This window comes from Heterodontus francisci, chromosome 10 (genome assembly GCF_036365525.1).
Source record: "Heterodontus francisci isolate sHetFra1 chromosome 10, sHetFra1.hap1, whole genome shotgun sequence".
NCBI lineage: Eukaryota > Metazoa > Chordata > Chondrichthyes > Heterodontiformes > Heterodontidae > Heterodontus > Heterodontus francisci.
Window position 1 is genome coordinate 69325724 of NC_090380.1, and position 27120 is coordinate 69352843.

The window sequence follows — 27120 nt, forward strand, 5'->3', positions numbered from 1 at the left end:
GTATTGTATATTCTGGTGAATTTGGACAAATGGCCCAAATGTACAGGGTCACTCACATGGTTCTCTTTTATTTATTTTATTTACAGATACATCACTGAAACAGGCCCTTCGGCCCACCGAGTCTGTGCCCACCATCAACCACCCATTTATACTAATCCTACACTAATCCCATATTCCTACCACATCCACCTACCTATACTAGGGGCAATTTATAATGGCCAATTTACCTATCAACCTGCAAGTCTTTGGCATATGGGAGGAAACCGGAGCACCCGGCGGAAACCCACCCGGTTCACAGGGAGAACTTGCAAACTCTGCACAGGCAGTACCCAGAATTGAACCCGGGTCGCTGGAGCTGTGAGGCTGCAGTGCTAACCATTGCGCCGCCCTTTTCTTCTAATAATTAAAACCATTTACTTTTGGAATCTCAAGTCAAATTACCAAATCAGATATCTATGTTGGCCATTATTCATTTCACTTGTTGGTAATTAAGAACTCAGACTTATAATTTATTTAGAGAAATTCATTAGGTTCCTTTGTTGGAGAGAATTTGTCAACCTCTGAACTTAAAAACTATATTAACTATAATACTTAGCACTCTTGTGAAAAGCAGGTTCCATTCCTATAATTAGAGTGAAGTTACTTTTGATCTATATATAGGGGGTAATGTTAATAACCCCATGACAGGGAGTGATGGGCATAGGAAGGAACATAGCAGCAGAGTAGGCCATTTAGCCTGTCGAGCCTGCTACACCACTCAATTAGATCATGGCTAATCACCTACCTCAGCACCATTTTCCTGTGCTTTCCCCATATCCCTTTATGTCACTAGTATCCAGATATTTATCGATTTCTGTCTTGAACACTCTCAATAATTGAGCTTCCACAGCCCTCTGGGGTAGAAAATTCCAAAGATTCACCACCCTCTGAGTGAAGAGAATCCTCCTCATCTCAGTCTTAAATGACCTATCCCTTATTCTCAGACTATGTCCCCTGGTTCTAGACTTATCAGCCAGGGCAAACATCCGATCTACCTCCAGCTTGTCATGCCCTCTTAGGAATTGGTAAGTTTCAATGAGATCACCTCATTCTTCGAAACTCTAGAGAATACAGGCCCAGTTTCCTCTATCTCTCCTTACAAGACAATCCCACCCAGGGATTAGTCTGGTGAACCTTCATTGCACTCCTTCTATGGCAAGTATATCCTTCCTTAGATAAGGAGACCAAAACTGTACACAATACTCCACGTGTGGGCTCACCAAGGCTCTATACAATTGCAGCAAGACATTTTTTCTCCTGTACTGAAATCCCCTTGCGATGATGATGGCCAACATATTATTTGCCTTCCTATTTGCTTGCTGCACCTGCATGCTAGCTCTTACGGACTCACGAACATGCACTTGGACATCATGGGTTGGCGGTGGCGTAGTGGTATTATCACTGGACTAGTAACCCAGAGTATTGCTCTGAGGACGTGGGTTCGAATCCCACCAATTAATAAATCTGGAATTAAAAGCTAGCCTAATGATGGCCATGAAACCATTGTCGAATGTTGAAAAAACCCATCTGGTTCACTAATGTCCTTTAGGGAAGGAAATCTGCTGTCCTTACCTGGACTGGCCTACATGTGACTCCAGACCCACAGCAATGTGGTTAACTCTTACATACCCTCTGAAATGGCCTAGCAAGCCACTCAGTTGTACCTAACCGCTACGAGGTCAATAAAAAGGAATGAAACCGGACGGACCACCCGGCATCGACCTAGGCACCGGAAACGACAAGGGCAAACCCAGCCCCGTCGACCCTGCAAAGCCCTCCTTGCTAACATCTGGGGGCTTGTGCCAAAGTTGGGAGAGCTGTCCCACGGACTAGTCAAGCAACAGCTTGACATAGTCATACTCACGGAATCAAACCTTACAGACAATGTTACAGACACTGCCATCACCATCCCCGGGTATGTCCTGTCCCACCGGCAGGACAGACCCAGCAGAGGTGGTAGCACAGTGGTATACAGTAGGGAGGGAGATGCCCTGGGAGTCCTCAACATCGACTCCGGACCTCATGAAGTCTCATGGCATCAGGACAAACATGGGCAAGGTAACCTCCTGCTGATTACCACCTACCGCCCTCCCTCAGCTGATGACTCAGTACTCCACCATGTTGAACACCACTTGGAGGAAGTACCAAGGGTGGCAAGGGCACAAAATGTACTCTGGGTGCGGGACTTCAATGTCCATCACCAAGAGTGGCTCGGTAGCACCACTAGTGACCGAGCCAGTCGAGTCCGAAAGGACATAGCTGCTAGACTGGGTATGCGGCAGGTGATGGGGGAACCAACACAAGGGAAAAATACGTTGCTTCTGTCCATTACAGTATTGGTAGGAGTGACCACCGCACAGTCCTTGTGGAGACGAAGTCCCGCCTTCACATTGAGGATACCCTCCATCGTGTTGTGTGGCACTATCACCGTGCTGAATGGGAGAGATTCCGAACAGATCTAGCAATGCAAAACTGGGCACCCATGAGGCGCTGTGGGCCATCAGCACCAGCAGAATTGTACTCAACCACAATCTGTAACCTCATGGCCTGGCATATCCCCCACTCTACCATTACCATCAAGCCAGGAGACCAACCCTGGTTCAATGAAGAGTGCAGGAGGGCATGCCAGGAGCATACCTCAAAATGAGGTGTCAACCTGGTGAAGCTACAACACAGGACTATCTGCGTGCCAAACTGCGTAAGCAGCATGCGATAGACAGAGCTAAGCATTCCCATAACCAACGGATCAGATCTAAGCTCTGCAGTCCTGCCACATCCAGCCGTGAATGGTGGTGAACAATTAAACAATTAACTGGAGGAGGTGGCTCCACAAATATCCCCATCCTCAATGATGGGGGAGTCCAGCATCAGTGTGAAAGATAAGGCTGAAGCATTTGCGACAATCTTCAGCCAGAAGTGCCGAGTTGATGATCCATCTTGGCCTCCTCCTGAAGTCCCCAACATCACAGATGCCAGACTTCAACCAATTCGATTCACTCCGCGTGATATCAAGAAACGACTGAAGGCACTGGATACTGCAAAAGCTATGGGCCCTGACAATATTCCGGAAATAGTACTGAAGACCTGTGCTCCAGAACTTGCCGCGCCCCTAGCCAAGCTGTTCCAGTACAGCTACAACACTGGCATCTACCCGACAATGTGGAAAATTGCCCAGGTATGTCCTGTACACAAAAAGAAGGACAAGTCCAGCCCGGCCAATTACCGCCCCTTCAGCCGACTCTCAATCATCAGTAAAGTGATGGAAGGTGTCATCAACAGTGCCATCAAGTGGCACTTGCTTAGCAATAACCTGCTCAGTGACGCTCAGTTTGGGTTCCGCCAGGGCCACTCAGCTCCTGACCTCATTACAGCCTTGGTTCAAACATGGACAAAAGAGCTGAACTCAAGAGGTGAGGTGAGAGTGACTGCCCTTGACATCAAGGCAGCATTTGACAGAGTATGGCATCAAGGAGCCCTAGCAAAACTGAGGTCAATGGGAATCAGGGGGAAACCCCTCCGCTGGCTGGAGCCATACCTAGCGCAAAGGAAGATGGTTGTGGTTGTTGGAGGTCCTGAAGCTCAGATGATCGACATCACTGCAGGAGTTCCTCAGGGTAGTGTCCTGGGCCCAACTATCTTCAGCTGCTTCATCAATGACCTTCCTTCAATCATAAGGTCAGAAGTGGGGATGTTCGCTGATGATTGCACAATGTTCAGCACCATTCATGACTCCTCAGATACTGAAGCAGTCCGTGTAGAAATGCAGCAAGACCTGGACAATATCCAGGCTTGGGCTGATAAGTGACAAGTAACATTCGCACCACACAAGTGCCAGGCAATGACCATCTCCAACAAGAGAGAATCTAACCATCTCCCCTTGACATTCAACAGCATTACCATCGCTGAAACCCCACGATCAACATTCTAGGGGCTACCATTGACCAGAAACTGAACTGGAGTAGCCATATGAATACCGTGGCTACAAGAGCAGGTCAGAGGCTAGGAATCCTGAGGCAAGTAACTCACCTCCTGACTCCCCAAAGCCTGTCTACCATCTACAAGGCACATGTCAGGAGTGTGATGGAATACTCTCCACTTCCCTGGATGGGTGCAGCTCCAACAACACTCAAGAAGCTCAACACCATCCAAGACAAAGCGGCCCGCTTGATTGGCACCCCATCTACAAACATTCACTCCCTCCACCACCGACGCACAGTGGCAACAGTGTGTACCATCTACAAGATGCACTGCAGCAATGCACCAAGGCTCCTGATTCAGCACCTTCCAAACGACCTCTACCAACTATAAGGACAAGGGCAGCAAATACATGGGAACACCACCACCTGCAAGTTCCCCTCCAAGTCACACACCATCCTGACTTGGAACTATATCGCCGTTTCTTCACTGTCGCTGGGTCAAAATCCTGGAACTCCCTTCCTAACAGCACTGTGGGTATACCTACCCTAAATGGACTGCAGTGGTTCAAGAAGGCAGCTCACCACCACCTTCGCAAGGGCAATTAGGGATGGGAAATAAATGCTGGCTAGCCAGCATCGCCCACATCCCATAAATGAATAAAAAAAAAATCAACACTTCCCAACCTCTCACCATTTAAGGGCAGAGGCAACTTTGAAAAGAATGGGAACTGTGACCCCAGTCCGCCGTCAATGCATCGACTTTCAGTTTAATTGTGGTGGGTTTGGGGTCAGCCAAGTAACCCACTCTAGAGTTGGGTCAGTATTTATCTTATTTAGAAGAGGCTGCATGCCTCAGAATTGGACAGCAATTTGAAATTATTGCTGCGGCTGAGTTTCCCAGGGCTCAGGAAACCAGACAGCTGAAGATAGGTGGATGCTGTCAGATCCAGCAGGTAAGTGCTTTTCCAGCTTCGATTGTGCACTAGGAGAAGCAGGAGTGCTGCCCCTCATCTCCTCATGCAAACCTTCCACAATATCCACAGCCCCTGCACCCCCAATCAGCTGACACCCCCAACCCAAGCTCTGAGCTCACCATAATCTCTTCTACCCCATGATCAGAGCTCCATACATCAACCTCCACTCCACCCCCCACATCTTCTCAATTGCTGAGGACCATCCCTAGTGGTCTCCTGCTGCTATCTACTGCAGGCTTTCCCATCTGGCAGCCAGCCAGCCACTGGGCAGAAAACAGAATTAAAAAGAAATTCCAGGTTTCTCAGCTACTGGCAGGTGCCCTCACCCGCTCCCCGTAAATATCAGGGCCATCATCTCTGTACGCTCCAGTAACTTTTTAAGTTAATTCTGGGCCAACAATAGACATATCAACAATCTACCACTCAAAATAAACCACAATTTGCTTGGTGACATCCTATTCTGCAGTCTGGCAGAATTGATCTTAGCAAGAAACCAGCTTTACTACAGCAATGGGAAGTAACAAAGGACAAAACTACGTCTGAAATATATCTATGATATATGTTGTCGGAAAAAATGATCTCTAAGATTGCATTTGATCTTTAATAAAAATAGATAGATAAATTCTAAAATTGTTTGCTAGTTTCTCCTAAACCCAGACATCAATAATATTCCACAACTTTACACTCCCTGCCATATAAATAGCTCTGGGAAATAACACAATGATACCATTAGCATTGATTTTTAAAAAGGGACTTTCAGCTATTACAAAAATACGTATGTACTTCTGGTGGATCAACACAATTTCAATTTTGTTGATATAGCAGATGATAACCTAACACAAGTTTACTTCTAAAATTCAGTACAGTAACGGTTTTATAAATGTTATTTTGGTCGAATGTATGCATTAGATGCTAAAATTATTTGATCCACATTACACTTTATAGCTAAATAGGATATTCTAGGCCTGTGGAATAATACTGCAGTTTTCTTGCTAGAAATTTTCAAATATACTACAGTCCTCAGTACCTTGCTCTATGGCAGCGAGGCCTGGACAACGTATGTCAGCCAAGAGCGATGTCTCAATTCATTCCATCTTCGCTGCCTCCGGAGAGGCATCAGGTGGCAGGACCGTATCTCCAACACAGAAGTCCTCGAGGCGGCCAACATCCCCAGCTTATACACACTACTGAGTCAGCGGCGCTTGAGATGGCTTGGCCATGTGAGCCGCATGGAAGATGGCAGGATCCCCAAAGACACATTGTACAGCGAGCTCGCCACTGGTATCAGACCCACTGGCCGTCCATGTCTCCGCTTTAAAGACGTCTGCAAACGCGACATGAAATCCTGTGACATTGATCACAAGTCGTGGGAGTCAGTTGCCAGCGTTCGCCAGAGCTGGCGGGCAGCCATAAGACGGGGCTAAAGTGTGGCGAGTCGAAGAGACTTAGTAGTTGGCAGGAAAAAAGACAGAGGCGCAAGGGGAGAGCCAACTGTGTAACAGCCCCGACAAACAAATTTCTCTTCAGCACCTGTGGAAGAGCCTGTCACTCTAGAATTGGCCTTTATAGCCACTCCAGGCGCTGCTTCACAAACCACTGACCACCTCGAGGCGCTTATCCATTGTCTCTCGAGATAAGGAGGCCGAAGAAGACTGCAGCACTACAGTAGTTTTGTGCTCTGGACTAATAATCCAGGGAATTTGAGTTGTAGTCCCACCATGACATTTTGCTAACTTGAATTTATTTAAAAACCAGTAAAAGCAACCACAAAGCTATCAGAAGTTCCTGAAAATCCAAATGGTCACAAATGTCCTTTAAGAAAGGAAAGCTGCCATCTTTCTGGCTTATACATGACTCCAGTCCCACACTCTTGCTGTTGACTCTGAATTATACAAGGGCAACTAGTAATTGGAGAGAGAGCCCGGCTCCATCCCAAGACTGAATATTTAATAACAAAAAACATGTACAATCTGCAGAACTCAAATTAGCAAAACAATTTTAGGATTGTTTCACACTCCAACTGTAGAATCGACGAAAGAGTTTCATTTTGCACTGATGTTGCATTTAGTGAAAATGAAGTCTAAATCCAGAGGCAGGCTTTCCAATCTGGCAATGGACTGAAGTGGAGCAGGCAGTTTTTGCTTTGTAGTTAGTTTGGGATCTAAACACTCAACTTGTATTCCATAAGTTTGGAGAAGAAACTGAAACTGCTCTTCACCATATTAAACTTGCAGGCCAGGGTTTTGTTTGCTTGCCTACTTGACAACCCATGATGTCCCTCCCCCGCAACCCCCTTCCATTCAACGTCATAGTGACTGCACAAGCATAAAATCCCAGTCACCATATAAATGTGCTTCTAAATACACTGAAGGTACAGATTTTGAGCAGCTCGAAATTGACAATTTAAACTGAATACACTATAGCACAGCAGATAAAGTTAAATTGAAGCAAATCCAAAATATGCCATGCTGCATTCACTCCAAATAAACTCAATTAATTCAAATTAAGCCACTTTTGGACACTCCCACCGCAAATGGCAGCCCACTCATACCGCCACGATCTTGAGCACGGCAGCTCATTTAAATATGCAGGGCTGCTGCCCCCGCCCCAATCACGGGGTGCGGGCGACCTCGGCGACGCCGTGAACGGCATCAGCTGTCTCTGCGCATGCGTGACCCCATTTTTTTTTTTTAAAGGGCTGCCAGCCCTGCTCAGAGAATGTGGAGTTCCCCCCTACTACACTGAAAATAAATGTTTGGCCTGTTTCTGCACCCACCCCCGCCCCAACCAAATACACTGAAATTGCAGGATTGACCCCTCCCCCCAGCTGCACAAAGTGCAGAGGTCACCTATTCCCCTCCCTCCTACACTTAAAATGCAGAGTTGACTCTCCTTCTCCCCACCCCTACACTAAAATTCTGATTCCCTCCTTCCCTATCTCGGCGGCACCTGTTTTCCCTGGACGGGAAAGTGAAGGCGTACAAGTGCCGCCCGTCGCACTGAAGATCCGGATCAGATGGCAAGATCGCAGAAAATTGGATTTAAATGTATGCATAAAGTTAATTTCAATATTTAAAGTTGAGTTCCGTTGCAAGCGGTGGGGCGGAGGCGCCACCACGGAGCCTCGCCACCGCTGGGAAGATCGGACCTGGCAATCCCAGTGTTGGGCTCCATGGCGGCCGCTGCTGCTGTGATCTTCCGCCCCCCACCCCCGCACACTGCACAGAGCCTGACGTTGGGAGCTCAACAAAATTCAGCCCATGAGGTGGAACTTTGCCAGGCAAATTGATCCTGCCCACTTTCCAGCTTGCCAAGGGGCGGGTTGGGAGTGCAGCAGGAAACACCAGTGGCTGAGGTGGGAAGCCAGTTGAAATACTCAAGGCAGTAATTTGGAGCGATTCTGCGCAATCATTTCAGCACTTGGCAGGTTGGAGAAGGCAAGTGCAGAGCAAGAACTTCTTCAGTGAAACTGACAAGCTATTAAGGCTTTGAGCAGTCACAATGAAGAGCTCTAGCCATGGCCAGAAGAAAGGCTGCTGTTCAAAGCTCTCCTTCTCTCAGAGTACTATCACTGCTTGACAGGTGATTGCCAACTGCTTGGACGGCACTTTACTTGTCCAGCATATCAGTCATCTTCAGCTGCACTTCCCCATTGCCAGCCTTCAGAGTGGCACAGAAGCAGCTTATGTAGCTCCAACATCCACCTCTGCTGAGGGTCAAGGGCAGGCGGGGGGGGGGGGGGGGGGGGGCGGTGTTCACTGCCACCAACTGCTCCAGCAGCAGCAGGAGGAGCAATACCAGCAGCAGCACCTATCACATGCTCCTCCACTTGGCAGAGGGCCTGGCCACTGAGATTCAGCTGGAAGGAGACAAGATCCCCAACACAGGAAGATGATCAGCTCTCTCAGCGTCTGAGTACTAGTGCCTCAGGAGACGCAGGCTCCCATGGCAGGGTGTTGCTGACATTTGTAGCTTCCTGGAACAAGACCTCCTTCCAAGTGGACCAAGTGACCACTGCCAGTGACCGACAAGACGCCTGTCATTGGAGGTGCACAACTTCACCTACCCCCACCCTGCATCTCTGCCTCTTGACAAGTTGTGCTCTCTCTTGTCCTGTAAGCGAGAGTTCTGGTAATGGCTTGTGCGCAGGGACGGGAAGAACTCCATTGCTGGGATTTTATCGGTGACGGGGGTCTCAACCACCAGCAAAAGCACTGGCAAGATCCCCGCGTTGCCTCCTCTGGGGAAGTCTTGCCAGATCATTCGCCAATTAAGCACTTAAGTGAACTGAGGCGGGCCTTCCCTGGGATCAAGGATCCTGGCGGCGGAAGTCCCGCCTGCTTAGAGCTGTGGGCCAGAGGCTGGCAGCTCTTTAAATGAGCAGCGCCACCGCAGAGGTGGCGGCTACTGTTGGTGGAGCACCCACCCAAGGCCCTGGTCCCAGGTGACAGGTAAGTTTCAGAGGGAGGGGTTTTGCGGGGCGGGGGTCGGCAACAAGGGCAAGGGGTGGCTCTCAGCGAGCCCTCCCTTACCAATTCCAGGTCCCTCATTCAGCACTTTTAACAAGGCCCCCACCCCCCGCCAGAGCTGGTAAGCAGCCCGCATGGGTTGTCGTGCTCCGGCGACAGGCCCACCCGCTGCTTGACTAATTCCGGCAACAATGGGATGAGGCCCTTAATTGGGTATTAATTACCCACTTAAGGGCCTCAATAGGCAGCGGGGCAGGAAGGCCATTCACAAGCCTTCCTGTCCTGGACTTAATTTGGGCGGAGGTGGGTAGGTAGGTGGCAGCGTCCTCCCCAACACCATTCCGTCTGATTATATGCTCTCCCCGCCTCCAAACCTGGTGCCGGTAAGGGGTGGCGGGGGGGGGGGGGGTGGGTGTGAAGGGGAGAGCATAAAATTCCCTTCCATTTGTGGGGGGGTCACTGTGAAGCATGAGTGTGAGAGGGCAATATGTGGAAAGGCAAGTGTGAATGTTGGCTGCTCAGATGGGGATGTGACGTGCCTGCAAGAAGAGAATTGAGTGACGCTGCAAGGTGTTGACCAGAGGTGTGTTGTGCAGGAGAATGCTGGGCAAGTCAGAGTGGGGGGCTTGACACAGAAAGTGTCACGTCACTCAGCTGTCATGCCTTAATGTTCTTCATAGTCTTGGAGGTTGGAGGGAACACACTTCGGCTGACAACTTCCTCAGCCACTTCCATCCACATCTGCTTGGTTGGAGAGATTGTGCTCCTCCACCCATCCTTGGGAGAGCTCACCTCACTGCAGCCCCTCAGATGGACCTCCAGGCAAGAAGACGACCTGGGGGCAGCCTTCCCAGGTCTCCTCTCTATTCCTGTGGGTGCTGCAGCCTGAAAAACCCAAGTGCTACTTAGCTTTTTGGAAGCATGCCATGGTCTCTTTAAACAGAAATCCTTCCTCTGACAAATTGGCCAAGTCAACCCACCCACCCTCCCTAAATGGTTGAGGAGCCTGGAGTCAGGTTCTTAATTGCCTTGCTCCGGGAAAGAGCAACTGGAACACCCCCTAATTGGGAGGTCAGGTTTTCAACCTGAAAATGGTCCTGCCATTGCTCCAGAGACTAAGGCTTCCTCCCATAATTCTCTATTTATTCCAAACTTTGTACATCATATTTCTGACATTGCATCATGATTCTGCTCACCCTTTGAGATTCCGTGGTAAGGGTTAGCAAAAAGGTGTAGATTCTGCAAGAAACAAAAAAAGTTCTCTCACTTAGTGCCCTTTCACAAACCATCAGATCAAACAGATGTCTTTAGCAACACAAAATTGTCCATGGAGGACATAAAAGGCTGGATTTTACCAAGCCTCTGTGGCTGGGTGGGGGAGGGGTGTAGAAGATTGCTCCAGCAGAGGTCTGCCACGCAGGCCAACGCTGGGAGGGCCTGGCCAATCCTCCCAGCAGCGGTGAGGCTCCGTGGCAGCCCCCCTGCCACTGGGCGACGGGAACTGAATTACAATTTTCTTTTACTATTCGTTCATGGGATGTGGGCATTGCTGGTTGGGCCAGCATTTATTTCCCATCCTTAATTGCCCTTGAGAAGGTGGTGGTGAGCTGCTGTCTTGAACCGCTGCAGTCCTTGGGGTGTAGGTACACCCACAGTGCTGTTAGGAAGGGAGTTCCAGGATTTTGACCCAGCGACAGTGAAGGAACGGCGACATTGTTCCAAATCAGAATGGTGTGTGGCTTGCAGGGGAACTTGCAGGTGGTGGTGTTCCCATGCATCTGCTGCCCTTGTCCTTCTAGGTGGTAGAGGTCCTGGGTTTGGAATGTGCTGTCGAAGAAGCCTTGGTGAGTTGCTGCAGTACATCTTGCAGATGGTACACACTGCTGCCACTGTGCGTCAGTGGTGGAGGGAGTGAAAGTTGAAGGTGATGGATGGAGTGCCAATCAAGCGGGCTGCTTTGTCCTGGATGGTGTCGAGCGTCTTGAGTGTTGTTGGAGCTGCACCCATCCAGGCAAGTGCAGAGTATTCCATCACACTCCTGACTTGTGCCTTGTAGATGGTGGACAGACACTGGGGCGTCAGGAGGCGAGTTACTTGCTGCAGAATTCCTAGCCTCTGACCTGCTCTTGTAGGCACAGTATTGATGTGGCTGGTCCAGTTCAGTTTCTGGTCAACGGTGACCCCTAGGATGTTGATAGTGGGGGATTCAGAGATGGTAATGCCATTGAATGTCATGGGGAGATGGTTAAATTCTCTCTTGTTGGAGATGGTCATTGCCTGCCACTTGTGTGGTGCGAATGTTACTTGCCACTTATCAGCTCAAGCCTGGATGTTGTCCAGTTCTTGCTGCATTTGGACACGGACTGCTTCAGTATCTGAGGAGTCACAAATTGTGCTGAATATTATGCAATCAGTGAACATCTCCATTTCTGACCTTATAATGGAGGGAAGGTCATTGATCAAACAGTTGAAGATAGTTGGACATAGGACACTATCCTGAGGAACTCCTGCAGTAATGCCCCGGGACTGAGATGACTGACCTCCAACATCCACAACCATCTTATTTCGTGCTAGGTATGACTTCAACCAGCGGAGAGTTTTCTCCCTGATTCCAGTTTTACTAGGGCTGTTTGATACCATCCTCTGTCAAATACTGCCTTGATGTCAAGGGCAGTCATTCTCACCTCACTTTCAAATGAATGGGTTGAATAAATTTAAGTAAATTTACCTTTAATCTTCTGGGCCCACCGCGATCCTCAGTGTAGTGGCTGGCACTCCCGCACCTTCAATTCCTCGCCTGGGGAAAGCCAGCATGACACTGGTGGGAGGGGGGAGGATTTAATATTTTCATTCCGGGGGGGTGGAAAATAGGGTCAAATAAACATAATGGGTGTAGGGGATGGTGGGAAGGGGTGGTGAACTTTAAACTTGGTGCAGTCTGGGGAGTGGAGTGGGGTGGGGGGAGTGGAGTGGGGTGGGGGGGGTGGGTGGGAGAAGGTGGTCATATTTAAAAGCTAAGTGTTTTGTGGATGGGGAAGGGCAAATAGTTAACATTATTGCTATTGGGGACGGATCGCCCCAGCTATTTAAATGAGCTGCCACGCGGGAGATTGCAGCGGCTCTTTGGCATGCGGCCTGCTAATTTTTCAGCTCACCGCCGAGGTCTCAATTCCTGCCAAAACTTGCTTCTTAGTTCGCTACTTGAGAAATTTCTCCATCAGGAAAGTAAGACATGGCACAAAAAAAAATGCTACTCAGTTCATTAAGTCCGCTCCTTCCACTGAACGTTTTGTATATTTTTATTATATTTGACTTAAAATTACTTAATTTTAACTGTTCGATGGCAGGAACCATTTAACAGATCCATCTGGCACCTTGCCTATGTACTGATCTGAGCTGATACAAAGCTAATTAGTTGCAACTGATTAGCTGTTCTCCAAGTGGCAGGTTTCCTTGTGATAGTTGGGCTATTGTGAAAGATAAAAGAGTGTTTGTTTTAGTGAAGTAGTGAGAAATTAATCCTGAGCAGCAAGAGCACAGTGGAGTACGAAGACTCAGTCGAGAATGGAGGTGAGCAGATCAGGAGTTCAGCCTCACAGGGAGCATCCTTGAGATAACCACAAGCGATACCACATCACTGTGGAAGAAATGGTTGCGTAGGGATAGGGTGGGGGAAGGAAACAGGAGGATAAATTACATATAGAAATGTAATTGTAATAGGGCAGTACATTCTTAAATAAACTATTACTCTAAACCTCAATGTAACACAAAGAGTCCTGAAATACTATGTTCAATGATTAGGAGACAAATTAAACAGGAGGTCTCAGTTATTTCTGGTGCCATTTAGTAACACAGGAATAATAAGATAATAGACTGAAATGCTTGGCTGGAGGGAAGGATTCAGATGCTTGGGCATTAGGACAGCAGTGGCCTATACAGGATGGTGTGACCTGAACAAGGTTGGGACCAACGTCCTTGCAGGACAGATAACTAGGTCAGCTCAAATTGATCTCCAACTCTTTCCAGGCATTTTGTAATGCTGATCTAAAGGGTTGCTGCTATAGAATGGCAAATTGTGCAATACTCCTTGCAATTAACTCACGTCACACCATCTCTACTTCAGTAGCCATCAAGTTTAGAGTTATAAAATCCACTTACTATTCCTTAGCCTACCTGCTTAATTAGTTCAGAGTTCTTTGAGTGCTGGCTACCTCGCTTATACTTGTAATCAAATTGCATAATCTGGTATCAGCAGCAAATTTTATTCCGCAGGTACTCTGTTAATAAATTGCATGCACAGACTCCTGCTAGTCTCTGCCCTCAGCCAAAGGTTCTCTAAATAAAAAAAATGGTGAAATGTGTCTTGATGCCTTTCTTCCCCTACCCCCAACATTCTCCAAAAGACACCAACTCATGCAGGTGCTTTCTGGTGCCTTGCTCAAGTGGTTATTCTTCAACTGTGAGCTTAGACAATGAATATCAGGCCATTTATTTGTGAAGAGCATCACAAGCTGATGAGATCTCATTCAAACCAAATGCCCATTTATGTGCACTTTCCAGCAAGCCTCAATGGATTGCAATCAGGAACCGTCCTCTGGATGATTTCCCCTCTCCACCCTAGTGGCACTTTTGGAGGCAGCTAATTATAGCATCTCAGCTGAGTGTCTCTCCAGCCCAAGGACATGAAGGCCAATTGTAACCTTCCTTTCATCACCCCAAAAATTCTAACCGAGTTAATAGCCAAAGCTTTTCCAAATTATCACCACTTTCTGATTGGTATTACCAAGCTCATTATTAATCTAGCTAGCTAATTTTCCAATCGTCCATAATGTTCTCAAAAAATTCTTGAACTTTATCAAATGATTCCTGATAGCAAACAAGGCACATTAAGCCATTTATCCAAATGCAATATTTTGCGAATTGCTTTTTCCAAGATCTTCAGTGAAATTTAAAGGCACAGGAAATTTCAAAAACAAATTTTAAATCATGTAAAAGGAAGGAACTTGTATTTATACATCAGCTTTCACATCTTCAGAATGCTCCCAAGCACTTCCGACGAACTACTCTCGAAGCATAGTCACTGGTTTCACAGGCAAGTGTAGAAGCCAATTTGTACACAGCGAGGTCCCATAAGCAGCATTGAAATGAACAATCAGAGAACTTGCCGATCTTTAAAATTGCCACATGATCTTTAATGTTCATCTGCACAGGCAGAAAGAGCTTCTGAGAGAATGCACCACTTCCCTCAGTACTGCACTGCATGTCAGCATAGATCACATACTGAAGTGCAGGCGGGGTGCTTTCTGATTCAGAAGTAACAGTGATATCACAGCTAATATAATTGTGGAATTCAAGGGAAATTTTCCTATATACACAAATAGTTTTACATTATTACTTTAATTACCTAGCTGGAATAAAAGATGATTTCAAATAAAATCCTCAAATAATCAAACAAAACAGGTACTCCAATGTCCTGATCCTTTGAATATCACTGCAGAACAGATAGGCATGTATGCTATCCACGTCAGCCTTGGTTCAGTGGTAGCACTCTCACCTGAGTCAGAAGATTGTGGGTTCAAGCCAAATTCCTGAGACTTAAATTCATGGAGTCATTTACAGCATTGGGGGCCATTCGTCCCATCAGGTCCATACCAGCTCTCCATGGACATGAACACATAGTCTAGGACAACGCTTCAGTGCGGAACTGGCTGCTATGTTTGCCTATATAACAGCATTGGCCATACTTCAGAAATACCTCAAAGCCTTTGGGATGCTGTGAGGAAGTAAAAGGCACCATACAATGCAAGCTCTTCGCTTCTATTCACTGCAGGGGAAATCCGAGAACACAATATGTGCAATGACTATAGGTCAGCCACATACTAGCTCACTTACCAAAACAAACATATTGGCCCAAGGGAGTCAGACACAGAGAATTGTCTCAACTGAAATGATTACAATGGAGCCAGAACACCAGCTCACCAACTTGGACAGGCTTTGGTAGACGTGATGCAGCCATATTTGCATGGGTTTCTATTACTGATTATGATTTTCATGCCAGATTTACATCACTACGGAGTTAATTTCAGTTTCTGCCTGGCAGGTGGGAGTTAAAATGGAACAGGGGGCTTATCCATTCTTTCCCACCATGATCTGCTATTGTAACCAAAAGCCTGAGCAAGGAAGCATTGGCAGGTTTCCTGCCAGGAAAAAAAAAAACTTACTGGGAACAGCAGCCAGAGTTATAAGAGGCCCAGCAAGGTACGTATTTTAAATTTTGTTTCGTTTCCATTTGGGTCAGGAGTAGCATGACTGCTTCTCCAGGACCCACACTGGGGCTCTGCCCCAGGCTGCTGCCCCGATTTGGAAATCCCTTTGACTTATTTTGTGCCAGGGACTGTCCCCCATGACCCTGACAGCGACCTCTTTTGGCCCAATTTTAATGGCAGGAGTGCCACTTCTTGACAACTTTTGGACTTTTAATTTGGGAAGCTGACAAGTAGCATGTCTGTGGGTACCAACCATTAAAATCAGTTGAGCCTCCCTGTCACCACCCTTGGACAGGTTAGTTGTTCACTTTGCAGTGTTTTCACCTGGCTGTTAAAAGAGTGCTCGGTGCTTAAATTCAGCACAAACATAGCTTAATCATCTATTCATCCTAGGATAGAAATTCAAAGTATCTTTAACTCAATAGATTTCAATTCACCCCAATGCTCAACAGTGGGCCAAGTTTCATCGTGAAAATGTTTCAGTGTAGCACTAGAACATTCAACTTCTTTATCAATTTATTAGTGCTATACATGAGAAAGCAGACTATGCACAAAAATCCATATAGTTAGGATAAAGAAAACTACGACCTCTTTAGAATAAAATCCTTCATGTTGCAATTTACACTTATTATACTACAATAGTTACAATTCCATACCCTCCCACCAAAGAAACACTACATCTTTCTCATACCACCACTCCAAAATGCTAATATAGTTTCAATCCATCTCCTCCAGTAGTTAAGAGGCAATACCAATGTCTGATGGTTTAAAAAAAAATCACAGAAAAATTCTTTTCGACCTAGAACTAGACTATTGATCATTTTAACCTTACCACAATGCTAAAAAAAAATGGAAATTTGCATTCACTTGTAGACATAACACAGGCACATTTTAAGTACTTAGAAATGCTACATGTTTGTTTCTGTATCCAGCAATGACTTTTATGGTAATTTCTGGGGTTGCCCATTTTGATTATATATTTATTAACAGGTTTAGCATATTAAATGGCAATTCTACAAAACTAACTTTATTAACTTGTATGTATGTAGCAAAATAAGGAATTAAATGGAAAAATCATATCTAGTTTCTAGGATAGATTTTAAAGCAAACAGCAACCTGAAATATTAGGATGCAGTGAGGAGCCTTCATGGGTGAAATGGTCAGAGGCAGGCTGTGAAGAAGACTTCTTTGCCAGATCTTGCTGTTTCTGTTGTTCAGCCTTCAAAAGTCTCAGTTGCTGCAGACGTTTACTGACTAAACTTACCCCAGATGGTCGACTTGCCTGAGCTCTTAATTCTGACACAGACAGAAACAGTTAATGACAGAAGCAAAAGGAAAGTCAGATGTAAGAAAAAGTCAAAACAAAAAAAAAGGAAAAAAAGTTCATTGATAGTTAAACATTTATAATCAAAAGACAAAAGATCAGAAAATACCAGTGTACCCTCTAAGGTGATTGATACATGGAACTTGAGTCTAAGTGATGCTCTATGATTTAGGAAAACTGCAACTTGCTTACTGCCAAAGAATAATATAATCAGATTTCCTGCTTACAGGCACTTATTAGAAGAGTGAACTGAAGAAATATGAACTATTTTCTGGTAACTAGTGGATTTCATGCATTGTTGATCTGTTACTTGCATTTATTGGTGATGTTTCTGGCTGCCAGTCTTTACATGGAGCAATTTCAGTTATACAATGTTAACAAAATCATAACAGGAAGTAGGACAGCATAACCTTACAGAAGGAAAACTTAAATAGAAATAAATACCTTACCAAACAATGCACTACTCAACATCTAGATGGTGTCTAGTATGAAACTAATAAGTTGTCCTCAAGGAGTTCAACTAAATGTCCATGGTCACACTTTCTAATATTAATGTTAAACTAGTTTATCGAAAAGCACAACATAAGGCTCCACATTTATGCAGATGACAACAACCTCTACTTCACCACCACCTCTCACAACCCAGAAACAGCCTCTGGTTTGTCATGCTGCTTGTCTGACATCCAGTATTGGATGAGCAGAAATTTCCTCCTCCTAAGTATTGGAAAGACCGAGGTCATTGCCTTCAGTCTCCTGCCACAAACTCTGTTCCCTGGTTACTGACTCCATTCCTCTCCCTGGCCACTGTTTTGAGGCTGAACCAGACGGTTCACAAGCACAGTGTATTATATGACCTGGAGATGAGCTTCCGATCCCACATCCAGTCCATCATCAAGACCACCTAATTCCATCTCTGCACCATCGCTAGATTCCTCCCCACTTCAGCTCATCTGCGCCTGAAACCCTCACCCATGCCTTTGTTACCTGTAGACTCAACTATTCCAATGATCTCCTGGTCAGATTCCTACCTTGAACCCTCTATAAACTTATCATCCAAAATTCTGCCACTCATATCCTAACTCACATTAAGTTCTGATCACCTATCTCTCCACTGCTTACTGACCTACATTGGCTCCTAGACCAGTAACACCTCAATTTAAAATTTCTCATCCTCATTTTCAACTTCTTCCCTAGACTTATCCCGCTTCATCTCTGTAACCTCCACCAGCCCTAAAACCCTCCAAGATCTCTGCACTCCGCCAATTCTGCCCTCTTAGATCCCTGATTTTCATCGCTCCACTACTGGCGGCCATGCCTTCAGTTGCCTAGGCCCTAAACTCTGGAATTGGAACTCAATCTGGAGAAGTGTGAAGTAATGCAGTTGGGGAGGACAAACAAAGCAAGGGAATACACAATGAACAGGAGACACTTGCCTGGATGGGTGCAGCTCCAACAACACACAAGAAGCTCGACACCATCCAAGACAAAGCAGCCCGCTTGATTGGCACCCCACCTACAAACATCCACTCCCTCCACCACCGACGCACAGTGGCAGCAGTATGTACCATCTACAAGATGCACTGCAGCAACTCACCATGGCTCCTTAGACAGCACCTTCCAAACCCACGACCTCTACCAACTAGAAGGACAAGGGCAGAAAATGCATGGGAACACCTCCACCTGCAAGTTCCTCTCCAAGTCACACACCATCCTGACTTGGAACTATATCGCCGTTCCTTCATTGTCGCTGGGTCAAAATCCTGGAACTCCCTTCCTAACAGCACAGTGGGTGTCCCCATCTCCCATGGACGGCAACGGTTCAAGAAGGCAGCTCACCACCACCTTCTCAAGGGCAATACATGCTGGCCTAGCCAGCGACACCCACATCCTATGAATGAATAAAATAAAAAAAAGGGGTAGAGGAAGTGAGAGACCTTGGAGTGTAAGTCCACAGGTCCCTGAAGGTGGCAGGACAGGGAGATAAAGTGAAGAAGGCATAAGGAAAGCTTTCCTTTACTGACTTGAGGTACAGAATACAAAAGCAGGGATATAATGCTGGAACTGTATAAAATGCTGGAACTGTATAAAATGCTGGTTAGGCCACAGCTGGAGTATTGCGTACAGTTCTGGCCACATTACAGGAAGGACATAATTGCTCTGGAGACAGCACGGGAGATTTACAAGAATATTGCCAGGACTTGAAAGTTGCAGATATGAGGAAAGATTGGATAGGCTAGGGTTGTTTTCCTTAGAACAGAGGAGGCTGAGGGGGTGACTTAATTGAGGTGTACAAAATTATGAGGGACCTAGATAGACAGGAAGGACCTGTTTCTCTTAGCAGAGAGGACATTACCATGGGGCGCACATTTAAAGTGATTGGTAGAAGGATTAGAGGGGACATGAGGAAAAACGTTTTCACCCAGAGGATGGTGGGTGTCTGGAATTCACTGCCCAGATCGGTGGTGGAGGCAGAAACCCTCAACTCATTTTAAAGGTACCTGGACCTACACCTGAAGTGCTGTAACCTGCAAGGCTACGGACCAGGTGCTGGAAGGTGGGATTAGATTGGGCGGCTAGTTTTTTTCAGCTGGCACAGACACAATGGGCTGAAAGGCCTCTTTCATAACTTTTCTATGGCTCTATCCCTAAACCTCTCCATCTCTAAGGCACTCCTTAAATTTAACTCTTTGACCAAGCTTTTGGTCACCCGTTCAGGTATCAACCATTGTTTTGTAAAGCCCCTTAGAATGTTTTACTGTGTTAAAGGTGCTATATAAATGCAAGCTGTTGTTGTTGTTAGCCTCCCATCTAAGGCTACAAAAGGGCATCTCAAATGGCACATCAAAAAAAAAAAAACTAGCATTGACATATCGCAGAGCTATACTTCAGGAAAGCTGTTTAGACTGATCTTTTGGATCTTCATCAAAGGTTCATAGGAATGAGTAGACTATTCAGCTCCTCGAGCCCGTTCCTCCATTCAATTAGATCATCGCCAATATGTACCTCAACTCCATTTACCCGCCCTTGTTCCATACCCCTATATACCAATATATAATACAAATTTTTTGATCTCCATCTTTAAAATTTTAATTGACCCAGCAGCCACAATCTTTGAGGAAGAGAATTCTTCATTTCCACTATCCTTTCTGTGAAAAAGTGCTTCTTAATTTCACTTCTAAATGGCCCATCTCCAATTTTATTATCTCTTGTTCTACACTCTCCCACTAGAGAAGCTACTTTCTTTATATCTACTTACCAAATCCTTTAATCATTTTAAGTACCTCAAATAGATCACCTACCAATCTTCTAAACTCAAGGGAATACAAACCACATGTCCTCAGGAATATAAAAGAAAATAGTAAAGTATTTTACAAGCACATCAATAAAAAAAGGTTGAGATGGGAATAGGACCATTAAGGAACAGACAGGATAACACCACAGGTAATGATAATACCGCAGGTAACAATAGAGAGATAGCAGAAATATTAAATAATTATTTCACTTCAGTATTTACCAGGGAGTTAGAACAGATAGACACGACACTGAATGATATGAGATGAGTAATAACAGAAGTGCAATTAAAATTTTAAAAAGGGATGTACTGAATAAACTAATCAAGCTCAAAGAGGATAAAGCCCATGGTTTCGATGGATTGCATTCACATATTTTAAAAGATTCTAGGAAAGAGATAGCAGAAGCATTAATACACATTTAATAATTTGTTAGAAAAAGGTGTAGTGTCAGAGGACTGGCAGACAGCTAATGTAATTCCTATATTTAAGAATGGGGACAGAACATGCCCAGAGAATTGTAGACCAGTCAGCTTAACATCGATGGTAAGAAAAATAATGGAAGCCCGACTAAAGGAAAGAATAGAAAAACATCTAGAAAAGAAAAATGTAATAATGAATAGTTGCATGAATTTCAAAAGGGAAAAATCTTGCTTTACCAACCATAGTGAATTTTTTTGAGGTGGTAACAGTAAGAGTAGACAACAGTAATGCAGTAGATGCAATTTATCTGGATTTTCAAAAGGCCTTTGATAAGGTGCCCCATAGTAGACTGATCAATAAGGTCAGAGAATGTGGAGTCAGGGACAAGTGGCAGAATGGACTGCTAGCTGCTTCAACACAAAGCAGAGAGTGGGAGTAAAAGGATAGTTAACAGAGTGGCAGAAGGTGGGAAGTGGTGTTCCACAAGGATCAGTGCTGGGATCACTGCTGTTCACAATTTACATTCATGATTTGGACTTTGGTATCAAAAATACAATTTTTAAATTTGCAATAACACCAAATTGGGGGTAGGGGCATAGTCATTACTGAAGTGGGTTCCAAAAAATTACAGGAGGACATTAATAAACGTGCAGAATGGGCAAATAATTGGCAAATGAAGTTCAACACAAATAAATGTGAAGTAGTACATTTTGGTTACAAGAATAGGGAGGTCACTTATGACCTGGGAAGTACAAGTTTAGGTGGGGTAGAGGAACAAAGGGATCTTGGTGTACAGATATACCAATCACTAAAGTTGCACCACAGGTTATCAAGGCCATTAAAAAAAAGTAAACCAAGCACTAGGCTTTATTTCCAAAAAGGGACAGAATTGAAAAGTAGAGAAGTTATGCTAAACCTGTATTGAACCTTGGTTAGACCACACTTAGAGTACTGCGTGCAGTTCTGGTTGCCATATTACATAGAACAGTACAGCACAGTACAGGCCCTTCGGCCCACGATGTTGTGCCGAACTTTTAACCTACTCTAAGATCAAACTAACTACCTACCCTTCATTCTACTATCATCCATGTACCTATCCAAGAGTCGCTTAAATGCCCCTAATGTATCTGCTTCTACTACCACCGCTGGCAGTGCATTCCACGCACCCACCACTCTCTGTGTAAAGAACCTACCTCTGACATCTCTACTAAACCTTCCTCCAATCACCTTAAAATTATGCCCCCTGGTGATAGCCCTTTCCGCCCTGGGAAAAAGTCTCTATCGACTCTATCTATGCCTCTCATCATCTTGTACCCCTCTATCAAGTCACCTCTCATCCTTCTTCGCTCCAATGAGAAAAGCCCTAGCTCCTTCAATCTTTCTTCGTAAGACATGCCCTCCAGTCCAGGCAGCATCCTGGTAAATCTCCTCTGCACCCTCTCTAAAGCTTCCACATCCTTCCTATAATGAGGCAACCAGAACTGAACACAATATTCCAAGTGTGGTCGAACCAGGGCTTTATAGAGCTGCAGCATAACCTCGCGGCTCTTAAATTCAATCCCCCTGTTAATGAAAGCCAACACACCATACGCCTTCTTAACAACCCTATCAACTTGGGTGGCAACTTTGAGCGATCTATGGACATGGACCCCAAGATCCCTCTGTTCCTCCACACTACCAAGAATCCTGTCTTTAAGCCTGAATTCCGCATTCAAATTCGACCTTCCAAAATGAATCACTTCACACTTTTCCAGGTTGAACTCCATCTGCTACTTTTCAGCCCAGCTCTGCATCCAGTCAATGTCCCATTGCAACCTACAACAGCCTTCCACACTATCCACAACTCCAGCAACCTTCGTGTCATCGGCAAACTTGCTAACCCAGCCTTCCACTTCCTCATCCAAGTCATTTATAAAAATCACAAAGAGCAGAGGTCCCAGAACAGATCCTTGTGGAACACCACTGGTCACCGAGCTCCAGGCTGAATACTTTCCATCTACTAACACCCTCTGACTTCTATGGGCCAGCCAATTTTGTATCCAGACAGCCAACTTTCCCTGAATCCCATGCCTCCTTACTTTCTGAATGAGCCTACCATGGGGAACCTTATCAAACGCCTTGCTAAAATCCATATACACCACATCCACTGCTCTTCCTTCATCAATGTGTTTTGTCACATCCTCAAAGAATTCAATAAGGCTTGTGAGGCATGACCTGCCCCTCACAAAGCCATGCTGACTGTCTCTAATCAAACCATGCTTTTCCAAATAATCATAAATCCTGTCTCTCAGAATCCTCTCCAATAATTTGCCCACTTCCGACGTAAGACTGACTGGTCTATAATTCCCAGGGTTATCCCTATTCCCTTTCTTGAACAAGGGAACAACATTTGCCACCCTCCAATCGTCCGGTACTACTCCAGTGGACAGTGAATGTGCAAAGATCATCGCCAAAGGCGCAGCAATCTCTTCCCTCGCTTCCCGTAATATCCTTGGGTATATGCTGTCTGGTCCCGGGGATATAGAGGCACTGGAGAGGGTGCAATGAAGATTTACAAGGATGATACCAGAAATGTGTGGGTATACATATCAGGAAAGCATATACAGGCTGGGTCTCTTTTCTCTTGAAAAAAGGCTGAGGGGTGACCTAATAGAGGTCTTTAATATTATGAAAGGTTTTGATAGAGTACACACAGAAAGAATGTTTCCACTAGTGGGGAAGAGCATAACTAGAGGCCATCAATATCAGATAGTCACCAAGAAATCCAATAGGGAACTCAGAAGAAACTGCGTTATCCAAAGAGTGGTGAGAACGTGGAACTGGCTACTACAGGGAGTGGTTGAAGCGAATACTACAAATGCATTTAAGGGGAAGCTTGACAAGTATATGAGGGATAAGAGAATAGAGGATTACGATGATAGATTTAGATGAGACTCGAGTGGAGCATAAATGGACTGATTGGGCCGAATGGCCTGCTTCTGTGCTGGGTATCCTATGTAATTTAACACTTTTAAGCTCCGGCATTATTCTGGTGAATTTGCACTGTTCTCCTTCCAAGGCTAAAATATCTTTCCTCAGGTACTGATGGTTAAACATAGTACTCCAGATGAGGTCTCACCAAAACTCTGTACCACTGAAATATCACTTCATCACATTAGAATTCAGAAACCCAGGACAAGTGTACATTACCTTTTAGTGATTTGTGTACAGGACACCTAACTCCTTTTGCTCCATCATAGCTCCTGGTCTTTCACAATTAAAGAAATATTCCAAATTGCCTAAGATCCAAACACTTCCCGAGATTGAACTCCATCTGTCATAGTTTTGCCCACTAGATGGGCCTTTGTAATTTCTTGTTCCCATCCAGATAACTTACTATGCCTCATAATTTAGTGTAATTTAAAAACTTGGATATACAAATCCATTCCTTCATTCAATCATTAATACATATGGTGAAAAGCTGAGACCTCAGTACAGATCCCTGGAGTGCACCACATGTCACATCTGGCCAATCAGAAAACAAACCCTTTAATTTTGTACCTCCTAACCAATCCCTGACCCACGTCAAAAGGTTACCTCCAATTTTTAGTTATTTATTCACAGGATGTGGATTGACAAGGCCAGCATTTATTGTCCTTCCCTAATTACCCTCAAGACAACTGAGTGGCTTGCTAGGTCATTTCACAAGGCAGTTAAGAATCAAACACAATACAATGGGTCTGGAGTCTCATATAGGCCAGACTGGGTAAGGATGGCAGATTTCTGTCCCTAAACGACATTAGTGAACTGGATGGGGCTTTTTTTTTTAAATGACAAATTGGTAGTTTCATAGTCACCATTACTGATACTAATTTTTTTATTCCAAATTTATTTAATTAATTGAATTTAAATTCCCCCAGCTGCCATGGTGGGATCCGAACTCACATCTCTAGACTATTAATCCAGGCCTCTGAATTACTAGTCTAATAACATAATCACAATGCTACCATACCCTAATTACATGTGCTCCCCCTTTTGATAATAATCCTGAGTGAAACCTGACAAAAAGACTTTTAAAATTCCATATCAACGACATCATGCTTGTGATCTCAAAAAAAAATCCAACTAGATTAGTCAGACATGGCATACATTTCAAAAATCCGGGCTGACTCCCTTCGATCAACTGATACTTGTCTAAGTGCTTAGTCGCTCTGTCTCTGATGATAGATTCCAATGACTTTACCTCAATTGATGTAAAACTGAGAGTCTGCAGTTACCTGTTGTTTCCTTCTCCCCCTTCTCAAATAAACCAATGCGGTTTACAATTCTTCAATCCAAAAGTTACAATTCCTGAATTTAGAGTGTTTTGGAAAAGTATGGCTAATGCATCTGCAATTTTCTCACCTTTGAATACACTTTTATAAATTTGGACCCCAGGAATAATCAAGCAACCAGGTCCAGGAATCTTGTAGAAAATTACTACTGTGTGCTTAAGCATGAACTTTGTTTTTATTCATAGCTTAGTTGTTTAGGTGCCTTCATCAGTTGGGCTGGAGCTTGGCTCCAAAAGGCCTACATTATACAGATGCTGACAGCTTGTCAAATTACTTAACTAGTCTGCCAGTATTGTAACAGAAAATTTGAAGGGGATAAATTGAACCAACTTTCTGTGCTCAAATGACTTTAGATGCATTTCATAGCATACAGGGCCAGGCAGTTGCCATATCCATGCCTGTTGGTATCTGTAGTTGCAGAGCCATCTACTAATTCAGCACAATGAGGAACTAGGTCAACCCCATTCACAGGGCAACTATTGACAGCTGTACCACCTTACTTCCTCTTCTCACTCAATAAATATTTAAAAGTACATGATTAGGAAGTAGAAGACACCAACATACACTGTACCAAAGAAACATGGGGATAAAACACACCAAACATGCGCACACAACATACTGTTATGATTAAGGAAATCTATTTAGATGGCATACTTTATATAATTCACAGACAGCCAATGCTAACAATAATATGCACCGCAGAAAAAGGTAATGTATGGTCCATCTGTTATACAACAAAAGCATATGAAATCCAAATTAACAGAAGGTTGAGAAGTGTATGGACGCTTTAAAAGGTTATTTTAGTTAAATTAAAGCAACAAAAATCAATCTGTAGTTTAGCAGTCAGAGGCTCCATATTGCACTCAAAAATTGTAAATTTGCGGCTTTCAGTTTAGTAATATTTAGCAAATAGCCCAGCGTTCCCATATTCTCAATAGAATGGGGTACCATACTACGCAGGCCTTGAACCAGATTATTGCATATATGGATACATGTAAGGATTTTCTCCCATGAAAATGATTCAATTTATACATAATGTAGGTTAAAAACAGTTGACACTACATCTAGCTTTACAATTGCTAGCCTTTTGAAGCTATCACTTCATAGCTATCTTAAAAAATTCTTTGCATATGCTTAAATGATTACACGAATATCATGAATCCTCTATATGATTTTATATATTACAGAAAAGATACATGCTTTAGAAATTCTCATATAATAGGTCTGTTTTATTAGCTTGACCACAAGACTTTTAGTTTCAACAGGAAGGAAAGGCTGATGAGAGACATTCTATTAAATTCAGTCTGTTGTAAAATATTGAATTTAACTTCAGAAAAGCATTAGCACTACTCTCAATTTCCCATTCCATTTCTGATCGCAGGAAAATCATAGCAAATTTAAGGCACAGAAAGAGGCCACTTGGCCCATCGTGTCTGCGCCGGCCGAAAAACGATCCACCGATTCTAATCCCACCTTCCAGCATTTAGTCCATAGCCCTGCAAATTACGGCACTTAAGGTGCAAATCCAGACTCCTTTTGAATGAGCTGAGGGTTTCTGTCTCAACTACCCTTTCAAGCAGTGAGTTCCAGACCCCCACCACCCGCTGGATGAAAAAGTTTTTCCTCATCTCCCCTCTTAATTTTTTTTTTAACCAATCTCTTTAAATCTATGCCCCCTCATCACTTACCACTCTGCTAAGGTGAATAGACCCTTCACTTCCACTCTATCCAGGCCCTTCAAAATTCTGTACATTTTAATCAGATCTCCCCTCAGCCTTCTCTGTTCCAAAGAGAATAACCCCAGCCTATCCAATCTTTCCTCATAGCTGCATTTTTTCAGTCCTGACAGCATCCTTGTAAATCTCCTCTGTACCCTCTCTAGTGCAATTACATCCTTTCTGTAATGAGGTGACCAGAACTGCACACAGGACTCAAGTTGTGGCCTAACCAATGAGTTGTACAGTTCCAGCATAACCTCCCTGCTCTTACATTCTTATACCACGGCTAATAAAGGAAAGGATTCCATATGCCTTCTTAACCACCTTATTGACCTGTCCTGCTACCTTCAGGGATCTGTGGACATTCACTCCAAGGTCCCTCACTCC

At 44.6% G+C, this 27120-nt stretch overlaps 1 protein-coding gene across 5 annotated transcripts in view; it reads right to left on the reverse strand.

The window, feature by feature from the left end:
- Nucleotides 1–27120, reverse strand: part of dcaf6 (ddb1 and cul4 associated factor 6) — a 193423-nt gene that overhangs the window by 94813 nt on the left and 71490 nt on the right. The gene's annotated exons all lie outside the window — the stretch shown is intronic.